This window comes from Phocoena sinus, chromosome 2 (assembly GCF_008692025.1).
Source record: "Phocoena sinus isolate mPhoSin1 chromosome 2, mPhoSin1.pri, whole genome shotgun sequence".
Taxonomy (NCBI): Eukaryota; Metazoa; Chordata; class Mammalia; order Artiodactyla; family Phocoenidae; genus Phocoena; species Phocoena sinus.
In genome coordinates, this window is record NC_045764.1 from 89,400,011 (window position 1) to 89,413,717 (window position 13,707).

A 13,707-nucleotide genomic window follows, 5' to 3' on the forward strand; every position below is an offset into this window, starting at 1 on the left:
GGGGGGGGGGGGGGGGGGGCGGGGAATAAATTAGGAGATTGTGATTAGCGTATACACACTACTATATATAAAAGAGATATCTAATAAGGACCTACTGTACAGCACAGGGAACTCTACTCAATATTCTGTAATAACCTATATGGGAAAAGAATCGAAAAAAGAATGAATATGTGTGTATGCACAACTGATTCACTTTGCTGTACACCTGAAACTAACACAACATTGTAAATCAACTGTAGTTCAATAAATTTTTTTAAAAGCCAATGTTTTTACCTCTGAAGATGTGAACAAAATGCCCATTAAGTTATTCAATTATGATACCTCTACCTCACAGAGGTTCTTTTATTCTGGTACCAAGAAGCTTTGGGGATCCAAAAAAGGGAAAGAAGACAGGACATGATAACTGTCCTAAATATGCAAAGGGCTGTCATATTAAAGAGTTGGCAGATTTATGTAATCTATAATGCAGAACTGGCTAGGAAGTGAAAGTTTAATGGAGTGAACACAAGAGTCTGCCTCCTCATGTGGTCATGTGCAAGAAGTAGGAGACATAGCCAAGGGGCATAACCAAAGCCAATATTGGGAAGCAAATAAAGTTAAGTCACTCTTAGAATTTTCTGAATTTGGTTTAAAACAGATGTATAGGCTGTAATATTAGGGATATGATATGAAGGGAACCACATCTTGCTTTGGGTTGGTCTGAAAAGTTGACTTTATACAAGGTCAAGCTAGAATTCTCTGACCTTGTAGGACCCATATACCCAGAAAATAGTCACTTCTCTCTATCCCTAAAAGGTTGAATTCTCACCATAGGTTGCAAACAAAAGCAAACAGAAATCCTGTTCCCGGACCTCCAGCTATTATTCACACATTCTCAGCAGAACTATAACTGGCTTTTCTAGTCAGCCAGTGAAATCCACTGTGTCCCTTTAGGTCAGACCATTTGAAACACTATTATTTCAACTACCTTAATAGCCACATTATCATACCATTCAATCACATAGTTTTCTTCTTGTGGGAAACCACTCAGGAGTTGTGTGGTCCTTTTGCTTGTTTTTAATATGACCCAAAATTTGATGATTCTACGAACTGAAGAGTACCAATTAAAGCACCAAAGTTTGAACCACTAGAGGGAGTCCAGAACCATATAAGCCCTAAGGCTGTAAAATTTGAGTTTGAAGTGTTCTCAACTGTGGTTCTAGGTTTTCCCAAGATTCACACCCAGGTGTATGAAACAATCTGATGACTATATAGTTACTTATTTTCACATAATTTCTACATGCCTCGGGCCATGTATAACTCACTTCTCACATTGTTCACGTTATCCTCGGTACTGAATACTTCATTTGTCCTTTGAAATGAAGGTCACTGTTTCCCTCCCACGTCCAAAAATGTGTGGGAGTGGTCATGAATGCTTAGGCATTTTTCAAAGTTTTCTTTGGGAAACTTCTTTCCATGTTTCTCTGCTACTCCCAGACCCTCAAACTTTTCTGACTTCAAGCAGACTCAATATGTTTCATTGCCATGAAACAGTGTCTGACCTGCTTTGGTGCCACTGGGATGGATTCTAGGCAAACATACCACCTCCAGACAGAATTCATCAATTCTTCCTTTGGCTTTCCTCAGCATGTAACCTGCACCACTTTTATTTTTATTATTTATTTATTTTGCAGTACGCGGGCCTCTCACTGTTGTGGCCTCTCCCGTTGCGGAGCACAGGCTCCAGACGCGCAGACTCAGTGGCCATGGCTCACGGGCCCAGCCGCTCTGCGGCATGTGAGATCCTCCCGGACCGGGGCACGAACCCACGACCCCTGCATCGGCAGGCGGACTCTCAACCACTGCGCCACCAGGGAAGCCCTGCACCCCTTTTACTACATGGCTTCATTATGCCTTGAATGAGCTAGTTGTTTTCCTCCCTGTCTTCCCTCTACTCCCTTCTTATTTTAAGAGTTGACACTGTGTTATCTTTAATCTTTCATTCTACCTTTTCTCAACAGGGCCTAACTACTTGCTGTATGATCTTTAGCAATCCATTTAATCTTTCTGAGCCTGATTCTTGTAATCTATAAAATGGATTATTATGAGGATTAAGTGAGATAATATTATTTTTTAAATTGAAGTATAGTTGATTTAGAATATTAGTTTCAGGTGTACAACATAGTGATTCAATATTTTTATTGATTATATTCCATGAGATTCTATTGTCTTAATTGTAATGATTATTGTCCATTTTATAAGGACGTTATGAGATAATGTATAAAAATTTCTTTTGAAAAGTAGAAAACTCTATTGGTATGTAATATAAGGCTCTACTAAACAGTAATAGCTATATTTAGAGGGTGCCGGCCACAGTTCTAAGTGCTTTACATGTGTGATCTCATTTAATCCTCCCAATAACCTTGGGAGATTGGGATTATTACTTCTAATTTACAGATGAAGGAACTGAGGCACAGAAAGGCTAAGTAACTTCCCCAAGGTCACACAGTAAGTAGCAGAGCTAGGATTCAAAACTAGCTCTGTGGTTCCCACTCTGAACCACTACACTATGTTATGCTACAATCAAATTTCAGTTTACCAGCTAGGTTCACTTGTTACTTATTAGTTATGTGACCTTAGGCAAAGCTTAAAATTCTAAACCTAATTTTCATCATTTGTAAAATTGATAAAAGTAATTCCTATCTCACAGATTTACTCAACAAATATCTATTAAACTCCTCCTGTTTGCTATATGCTGGGCATATTGCAATATCACGTTGATTATATTCACATAAAACACTTGGCATACTGCCAGGCACATGGTAAGTGGCCAATGTTAATTATTGTTTTAATTAATAACAATAAGCCAATAACTTCTCTGACACATGTTTCCTATTACTCAGCTAGAGATTATGTTCTGATCATCACCATATTGTCATTTCTACTGTTCCCTTAATTCTATTTGAAATATTTTTGTGGCACTGTTCTGTAGGATATTGCCTTGCTATCATAGCAAAAACAAACAAAACAAAACAGCAATTCAAGTATCTCTCAGGGCTAAACAGAGAAAGTGCTTTAAATGGCTACTTTCTGATACATAGCTAAGGCTGGGTGAGGCACGCACAATATGCATACTACCAAGGAACATGAAGTATTGGGGTGGCCAAAAAGTTCGTTCTGTAACATCTTACAGAAAAACTCGCACAAACTTTTTGGCCAACCCAATATATTTGATGAATGTGAAGCTGTGAGGATCACCAAATATAATGCTTTCAGGAAATGTACAATAAGGTCATCTTGGGAAAGAAAATAACCCCACATTACATCTCCAGTGACATATAAAGAGCCCAGCAACACCTCTGGTAATCCAGACGGGAAGGGATGGCCTGTTATGCTCTACTGTGCTCTCCTGCACTGTACTTTGGTGCCCTGAGGGTCCATCCTGTGCTTGCCTTACCCACATACTGTGAGAGTCAGCAGTATTTGCTAGATTGCATAAGAGATTTTACCTCCCTAGATGGCTGATAATCAAATGAAATGATATATAGGAAATCACTTTGAAATATTACACACACACACAACACACATGCAAATAGTGAAGAGTTATATACAAGAGTGTTGTAGTCACGTCCAGAGAATACCTGATGTAGGAAGCAGATGTGGAAAGTATTATCTTCCCCATTTCTGAACTTGCTCTCAGCATCTTTTTCTTAATGTGGCCACACTTGCCTTCCTGTCTTGACTAGTTCCCCTTCTCCCCATTTCAGTTCCTATTTTTTTAAAATAAATTTATTTTATTTATTTATTTTTGGCTGCGCTGTGTCTTCGTTGCTGCTCGCAGGCTTTCTCTAGCTGTGGCGAGAGGGGGCTACTCTTCGTTGAGGTGCACGTGCTTCTCATTGCGGTGGCTTTTCTTGTTGCCGAGTGCGGACTCTAGGCGTGCGGGCTTCAGTAGCTGTGGCGCATGGTCTTTGTTGCTCCACAGCATGTGGGATCTTCCCAGACCAGGGATCAAACCTGTGTGCCTTGCATTGGCAGGTGGATTCTTAACCACTGCGCCACCAGGGAAGTCCCCCAGTTCCTATGAATAAGAATAACAATAGCGAACGTGTAGTGAGTGGTGCTTTACGTATATTATTTAATCATAATAACAACTCTGTGAGTTATGTACTAGTATTATTCCTGTTACATTCAAGAAAGCTGAGATCCAGAGGGTTTAAACAACTTCACAAGGTCATACAGCCAACAAATGGTAGAGTCAGAATCAAACCTGGAAGTACAGCTCTAGAGCCCATGTTCCCACTACTAGGCTGACTGCATCTCATCCTGCCATAGTGCCTGCCGCTGTCTTAGATATATATTTACCAAGCTAAATTTCTTCAGGCAGCAGTCAACATTTTTCTTCTTTACCTTTTATAATTCAGTCAATGATACCAGAGTCATTTTTTCATCTAAAATCAACTCAGGGGACTTCCCTGGTAGTCCAGTGGTTAAGACTCTGTGCTTCCACTGCAGTGGGTGCGGGTTGGAACCCTGTTCGGGGAAGTAAGATCCCACATGCCTCGCAGTGTGGCCAAAAAATTTTAAATATACTAATTAATTAATTAAATCAACTCATATAATATTTGTTACCTAGTATGATAAATTCAGAATCTTATCAACTGGTAATAATTCATGCTATAAACTTTGATTTTTCGTCATTATCTGGGGAAAAAAAAGAGTTTAGCAATAACTCTGTATAATATTAACTAAACCACTAGCTTAGCTAGCTGACAACCACAAACATATCTACTCAAGAAATGAGGTCAAATCTCAGCTATTTTTCCTCTGATGATTACTTGATATAACGTTAAAGCTGCAACTTGCTCAAGGGTTAGGCACAAGTTGGCAGAATCAGCTTTATTAATGACACTGTAAACAGGGATAAGCATTTTGAAATGTATGCAAAATATCTTTCTGAGCTATGGAAATGGAGTGGTGAAAGACTAGGGCTTGAAAGAAACCCTGACTTGAGCATCCATGGATTTTGGAATCCACAGGGGTCCTGAAGCCAATCCCCCTTGGATAGTGAGGAATGACTTTAGATTTAAATAAGTAGATTCCATACGTCATATTAGCTTAATTTGAAAGCAACTAAGGGTTTGGCTGCTGTGGCTTAGATCTTGAAGGACAGACAAACCCACCTTGTGTTTGTAAGAAAACAGAAGCAATCATATAAAATGTACATTAGTGTCATCCTAAAATCCTCAAGTGTAATTTTAGGATAAGAAGCCTCAAGTTCTAGAAGTGGACCTCTCTCCACAAAACTGATCTTTATGAAAAACTAGCTTATTGCCCTTTTGATGTAGTCTGGGTGCTTCTTTTCAACATCAAAGGAACCAGAAAGTCCAAGACCTGTTTGCCTCTAAAGTAGTTCTCTTAAGGAAGAGAATTCTCTTTCCCTCCTTTGGCTTATTTCAGAAGAATGAGTTATTTATTTTTGTCACCTAGCTCCTTCTTTTTCTAAGCTCTGACTGTACTTTGTGAATGATCCATGTCTATTCAAAGCTCTTTGCAGCATGAGAGAAAAGTTCTGCCCCGTCCCAGGAACTTCCTGGCCTCCTAAAGCCTTGCCAACAGCCAGACTACAGAGCTGGGTAGGTAGGGTTCCCTGGGTCCTTGTCACTCAAAGAATGATCTATGGACCAGCAACACTGGCATCACCTGGGAGGTTGTTAGAAATGCAGAATCTCAGGCCTGAATCAGAACCTGGCTTTTAACAACCTCCCTGCGTGATTTGTATGAGCTGTCCTGCCTGCTCTTGTGTGAACACTTGTTGCTTCTCTCTGATCTAGAAGTAAGGCTGAGACCACTGTACCCCAGCCCAAAGTAAAACCCTTAGGTTTAAAACAAGAAGTTTTCGGTTATTTGGGGACGTAACTTTATTAATCTTGTCTGATAGTTGTTAAACTTGGATTGGAAAAAACTTTAGCGGTCATCAAGTTTAACCATCATCGTTGCTGTGAATTTCAGTATCATGATCAATGTTTGTAAAAAGGCTAAATTTTTGTTCAGGATATTCTGTTCAAGAAGATAAAAGCATATGATATACCGTAGAAAGGCAGCCAGAAGAATGGGAGAAATTTATATATTAAAAAAAAAGAAGCTCTTGGTGATTGAAGGAATACATTTCAGTAATCTGGAAAGTTTATTGATGTGAACTCTCTCAGCCATGGTGGTGTCCCCCAAAGAGGTGTTTATCTCTTAAATTCATATTCTAACACCATATGCTTACTTTCTATTGGCCCAAACTTACTGTCTTATACAGTTATAATTTTAGTTTAACTTCCCACAAATTCAAGGAATTGCTATTATCTACAATCTCCATAAATAAAGGGAGGATAAGAGATAAATCTCCCTAATGAAAGAATTCCAAATACTATATGAAGATAAACCTCTCTTCCCTTCCAGGCCAGTCCTAGTGACTCACTTCTAAAGAATAGAGAATGGAAAGGAAAAACACTAACTTTATAGTGGAGAAACCTGGCACATACCACCTTCACCAAGTGATCAGGGTTAACCTCACCAGCGATAGCATGGGGATATCATTTACCTCCTGATGTAATGTGATGAGAAGGGCACTTGGCATTTGTGGTATGCTTTCCAAAAACACATACATAACCCCAGTCTAATCACAAGGAAAACATAAGACCAAACCAATTTGAGGGACAATCTACAAAATACCCAACAGTACTCTTCAAAACTATCATGGTAGCCATAAAAAAGAACAGAATAATGTCATTTGCAGCAACAAGGATGGACCTAGAAACTGAGTGAAGTAAGTCAGGGAAAGACAACTATATGATATCGCTTATATATGGAATCTAAAAAAAGGCTACAAATGAACTTATTTACAAAACAGAACTGGAGTCACAGATGTAGAAAATAAACTTATATTTACCAGGGGGTAAGCGGGGGAGGGATAAATTGGGAGATTGGGATTGACATATACACACTACTATACATAAAATAGATAACTAATAAGGACCTATTATATAGCATAGGGAACTCTGCTCAGTACACTGTAATGGCCTATATGGGAAAAGAATCTAAAAATGAAAGGATATATGTATATGTATAACTGATTCACTTTGCTGTATACCTGAAATGAACAAAGCATTGTAAATCAACTATACTCCAATAAAAACTAAAAACAAACAAACTGTCATAGAGCAAAGACTAAGAAACTGTCACAGACCAGAGAAGACACAACAACTAAACATAATGTGGTATCCTGGATGGGATCCTGGAATGGAAAAAGGACATTGGTGGGAAAACTGGTGAAATCTGAATAAAGTCTGGAGTTTCATTAATAGGAATACACAGTGTTAGTTCCTTAGTTATTTTGTGTTTTTTTGCGGTACGTGGGCCTCTCACTGTTGTGGCCTCTCCTGTTGCGGAGCATAGGCTCCGGACGCGCAGGCTCAGCGGCCATGGCTCACGGGCCCAGCCGCTCCGCGGCATGTGGGATCTTCCCAGACTGGGGCACGAACCCGTGTCCCCTGCATCAGCAGGCGGACTCTCAACCACTGCGCCACCACGGAAGCCCAGTTCCTTAGTTTTGACAAATGTACCGTGGTAATGTAAGATGACAGCATTAGGGAGAACTGACACTGGGTGACAGGTATACAGGAACTCTGTACTACCTTTGTAACTTTTCTATAAATCTAAAACCTGTAATGGAAACTAAAAATAAAATGTCCCACAAACTCATGAGAATAGTTTTAACACATTAAAGTAAGATTTCTCTTGATAGTATCTTCTGCAAGTTTAGAGGGCAGACTTGGGCCAAACACCAACCTATACTATCCACCTTTAAAATACTTCTTGAGGCCTGTTAGCACCATTTTGCTAAACCTGGAAGTTAAAGTTTTACACATTTGAATTCCCAGAATGTAAAATAAAAGTCCATTTTCCTAAAGCTCACTTAACTCTCGCAAAGAAAATTGCACTGATCTCAGCAACACTTGATGGATTCGTATGGGCCATTGGGCTTTTCTGAGCTGTGGTTATCCCATTGACAAAGTGAGGTCCCTCCCGGTTCTAAAATTCTATAAATATGCCTCTCTCAAATATGTTAAACATTGTTTAAAGTGCTGTACCGATTCTGAGAGGGGAAAAAAATGAACATTTTGATTAGGCAATTAATTCCACAGACATTTATTAAGTGGCAATCACTGTGCTCTGGTACAGAACCTATAGCCCTTGCTCTCCAGAGGTCTCAGTCTGGTGATAGAGACAGATCTGGAAACAAGCTGTTACAGGCATGTAACAAGTGCTATAAAAGAGGTATTAACAAGGTGCACTGGTACTCAGGGAGGAATTGCTTCGCTCTGCCTGTGGAGGCTAGAGACGGCTTTGGACCTGAGAAACAAGGACAACAATGAAACATTACAAGTTGATCTAACCAGAGTCAGTGAGGAATCTGTCCTATGGTAGTAAACATTTATTTTAATTGGCTGTGTATGAGAATTTGGGATTACTGGATTTTCCCAGCCATACATTGGTTGTTGACTCAGTAACTCGGCTGCTACAGAGCTGGGCCAGAGAAGTACATTGTCTCAGGTGGCAGATGCGCTCTCTGGGGAATGTTGATACGCGTCAACGTTCACATGAACAAGATAACTTTCTAGAAAAGGCCATGTGTGGGCTACATACCCCGTCATTTCTAAATCAGGCCTCATTAAACATTCATGCCTCTCAGAGCATTTCATTTCCATCTTAAGTCTGAACATCTGTGGCTCAGGCCTTACAATCCTCAGTCTTAGTATATAGCTTTGCTTTTAAATTCTGAACAGCCTGGCAGAAATGGAAATTTAGGATTCCTAAGCAAAAATTCAAAATTGGCTCCTACCTGGACCCTAAGCTTGCAAATTCTGAATAATTCTATTTAGGCAGGGCTTTCTTTAGTGAGAACGTGACATGACTGTGGGGGGAGCTTTGCCACTTAAATGATCTTGATGGGGGTGGGGATAAGTGCTTTCTCCTGGGATGTTGCCCAAGCCAATCCGAGAGAGGAGTACAGAAAACTGGCAAATGTTACGTCTCCATTTCCCAGGGCCTAGTTAGAGAAATGCCTTCTGCTGGGAGTGATAATTTGGGGAAATTCCTCACCAGCAACAAGTGAGACAGATGGGAGTGAAACAGCAAGCACAGATCTGAGAGAGCTGGGCAAAGTGCACAACAGACAGACGTGCCTTCCCATGCTAATCCCCGCGTCCTGCCAGATCATCACATGTGTGGACACAGAGGAGCCAGGTAGCCATGGGAAGTGTTCTCCCAGAGCAGGGTTTATAGTTTTCCTGGGGCTGTGAGGGAAAACATCTGGGACAGTAAGAGAGTTCTTTGCAGTATACACAGAATCCTTTTCTTCTAAAGAAAAATTTGACATTTATGGGTTTTTTTCCTGATTATAAATGTAAGAATGGCTCATAGAGAAAACTGCACAAGTTGCTAAAAGCAGAAAGAAGATTATAAAGAACACCCATTATACCTCTATCCAAGGATGATAACTATTAAAATTTTAGTGAATTTCTTTCCAGGATTTTACATGCATAGGTATTCATCACGGTTGAGAGCATACTATATGTATAATTTCATATTCTGTTCTTTTCCTCTTAATATCACGACATAGGAATTGCCCTACATTATTAAAATTCTCTGTAAACATTCTTCTTAGTGGCTGCATGTTTTATCCTATGATGAAATCTATTTACTCTAAATCCTAAATTTATTCATTCATTTAAGAAGTATTCATCAAATTTTTTTATTTTTTCACTTAAGAGCCCAATGCTGAATGTGTTTTAATTTCCTAACCCATCCGCTAGTTGTTGGCCACTCAATCCCTTTCTTATTTCATAGCTTTTTTTTTTTTTTTTGAGGATCTAGGCCAGATGTGAAAATAGGGAGTCAGAGTTAAGAAGAAGGTTGAAAAAATAATGGGAGAGGAATTTAGGCTGAATGAATGAGATGAGGGAGAGGGTCCAGTGAAAGCTGCTCTCCCACCACTAAGGCATCCAAGGATATTTCCTGCAAAATCAGGAATTGTTCATGGGCAAAGAAATCTTTGTGGCACTGACATTATATAACTTAATGATGGCGATTCAGTAACTTCTCCACCATTTCTGGAATTGGCCAAATGCCTTCCTCACTCTTGGGTGCTGACTAGATGTGGCCCACCCCTGGCCAGCACCACCGGTGCTAGCGGCTGTGGGGTTAGGAAAGGGAAGTGCCAACTCAGAGGGAAATGTGAGGCACCTTTTTCAGCAGGGTGAGTGGAGCTATTTTAGCCCCTGTGAAAAGTCTTAAGGGTGGACTCAAGTGGGGATGAATATGTAGTCTATTTCCAGAACCATCCCCATAGGATAGACCCTTGTGGAGCATCCATCCCCTTCCTGATGTTCTCCCCTCTTTGACTGAAGTGCAGGGGCAACAGCTACACCTACGCTAAAATACCTTCTCTTGCCTCTGTAGAGTTCTCAGTAAAACACCTAAGCCATTCCTGTGCTTGTTTAGAGTGCCCATACTTTATGCTTTCCTTTGCTGTGCAAAGCTTTTAAGTTTCATTAGGTCCCATTTGTTTATCCTTGTTTTTATTTTCATTACTCTAGGAGGTGGATCAGAAAAGATCTTGCTGCGATTTATGTCAGAGAGTGTTCTGCCTATGTTTTCCCCTAAGAGTTTTATAGTATCCGGTCTTAACATTTAGGTCTTTAATCCATTTTGAGTTTATTTTTGTGTATGGTGTTAGAGAATGTTCTAATTTCATTCTTTTACATAAAAATATGGAACACTTCATGAATTTGCGTGTCATCCTTGTGCAGGGGCCATGCTAATCTCTGTATTGTTCCAATTTTAGTATACATGCTGCCGTAGCAAGCATTGGAGTGCTCATACTATGTTCTGGTCTTTCCCTGTCTTTGGCATTCAGCTATAGCTGACCTGTAGAAGTTCAATTTGTCAAAGACTCTACCACGCAATCTTTATAGGTACAGTGTTATCCTAAGAAGGGCAGTTATCTGATAAATAACTCCCAGAAGAAACACTCAGATATCCTGAAGGATAAATGGAAGCATGTGACACAACATGAAGCTTACAGGAGAGTATCTGATATTGAAAGTAGTTGGATTACACATATACCTTGTGTTGCAATACGTATTTCCCTGAGAATCTGGAGAAAATCAAGAGGTATGAGAGGTAAGGGCACAGGCTTTGAAGTCTGTGCTTGCGTTTGAATTTGCCTCTGTCAGTCACTTGGCAGCTGTTTGACGTTGGGCAATTTATTTAACCTCCCTAAGGCTTAATTTCTTCATCTACATGAGATTTGAGATTATTTTAAGAATACCTCCTCAGGACTTCCCTGGTGGCGCAGTGGTTAAGAATCTGCCTGCCAATGCAGGGGACACATCCCTGGTCTGGGAAGATCCCACATGCCCGGAGCAACTAAGCCCGTGCACCACAAATACTGAGCTTGCGCTCTACAGCCCATGAGCCACAACTACCGAGCCCACGTGCTGCAACTACTGAAGCCCGTGCGCCTACAGCCCGTGCTCCGCAACAAGAGAAACCACAGCAATAAGAAGCCCGCGCACGAAGTGTAGCCCTCCTCGCTGCAATTAGAGGAAGCCTGCGCACAGCAGCGAAGACCCAACTCAGCCAAAAATCAATCAATCAATAAATAAAATTTAAAAATAAATTAATAAATAAAATTTGTCCTTATTTAAAAAAAAAAGAATACTTCCTCATAGATGAGTGAATAAGATAACATACATGAAGCTCTTAATCTGGCACATTTAAGCACTCAGTAAATAGTAGCTATTATTAAGTAGAGTGGAAGTTATTTTCAAATTAATTCAGTCAACAAATATTAATTGAGCATTGTCAGGGGCAGGGCTGTATGATAGCCCCCCTCCGCTTATACTTTATCTTTCATGTGAACTGAGTTTTTCTCTGTGGGTTCATTAATATTAAAATGATAACTTTATCTTTTTCGAAACAGCAGATTTGTTACATTATCTACTAAGTCCTAAGCAAGTCTCAGAGGCTCCTCCAAAAATAGGAATATTGGTGGTAATGTCTCTTACAAGCCCATTGTTTAATTCTTGATGTGAGCAGTAGTTACTGTTTATTTTTCTGCTCTAAAAGAGAAATTTCCTTAGCTTTCCTTAAGAGAAATCACTTAGCTTTGAGGTTAATTTTTGTAACTTTTTAAAGATAAAAGTGTGTTTTTAACACCAGAGTCCTATGCTATATATTTAAAGAAGTATTTCCCCTTTGCATTTTTAAACAACTATTAATTTGGCCTCACTTGAAAGAATGCTGTTGGTTCCTATAAACAGGCATCAGTTCCACTCTAAATAAAGGTATTTTAATTTTTATCTGTCCTAAGACTGAGGTGACCCAAAGATGACGTACAAATGGCCAATACGCACATGTAAAGATGATCAACGTCATTAGTCACTGGGGCAATGCAAATTAAAACCACAGTGAGACACCATGTCACACCCACTAGGATGGATATGATCAAAAACAATGGACTTACAAGTGTTGATGAGGATGTGAAGAAACTGGAACCCTCACACATTGCTGGTGGGAATGTAAAACTCGTATAGCCACTTTGGAAAACAGTTTGCCAGTTCCTCAGAATGTTAACCATGGAGTTAACATATGATATAGTGATTCGACTCCTAGATATACATCCATGATCAATGAAAAATACATTCACAAAAAAACTTGTACGCAAATGTTCATAAAAGCATTATTCATAATAGCCCAAAATGAAAACTATACACATCCATCAACTGATGAATAGATAAATATAATGTGGTACTGAACCAACTTTAGCCACTGGGGACAGACACCAAAAACAATGGGAACTACGAACCTGCAGCCTGCACAAAGGAGACCCCAAACACAGTAAGATAAGCAAAATGAGAAGACAGAAAAACACACAGCAGATGAAGGAGCAAGATAAAAACCCACCAGACCTAACAAATGAAGAGGAAATAGGCAGTCTACCTGAAAAAGAATTCAGAATAATGATAGCAAAGATTATCCAAAATATTGGAAATAGAATAGACAAAATGCAAGAAACATTTAACAAGGACCTAGAAGAACTAAAGATGAAACAAGCAACAATGAATAACACAATAAATGAAATTAAAAATACTCTAGATGGGATCAATAGCAGAATAACTGAGGCAGAAGAATGGATAAATGACCTGGAAGATAAAATAGTGGAAATAACTACTGCAGAGAAGAAAAAAGAATGAAAAGAACTGAGGACAGTCTCAGAGACATCTGGGACAACATTAAACACAGCAACATTTGAATTATAGGGGTTCCAGAAGAAGAAGAGAAAAAGAAAGGGACTGAGAAAATATTTGAAGAGATTATAGTTGAAAACTTCCCTAATATGGGAAAGGAAATAGTTAATCAAGTCCAGGAAGCACAGAGCGTCCCATACAGGATAAATCCAAGGAGAAATACACCAAGACACATATTAATCAAACTGTCAAAAATTAAATACAAAGGAAAAATATTAAAACCAGCAAGGAAAAAACAACAAATAACACACAAGGGAATCCCCATAAGGTTAACAGCTGATCTTTCAGCAGAAACTCTGCAAGCCAGAAGGGACTGGCAGGATATATTTAAAGTGATGAAGGAGAAAAAACTGCAACCAAGATT

General features: G+C 39.5%; 1 non-coding gene across 1 annotated transcript; it reads right to left on the minus strand.

Annotated features, from left to right (window-relative positions):
- Nucleotides 1-10,796: 10,796 nt before the first annotated feature.
- LOC116750037 lies at nt 10,797-10,900 on the minus strand. The gene has a single exon (XR_004348783.1). It is a non-coding gene; the product is annotated as a U6 spliceosomal RNA (small nuclear RNA).
- Nucleotides 10,901-13,707: the final 2,807 nt, after the last annotated feature.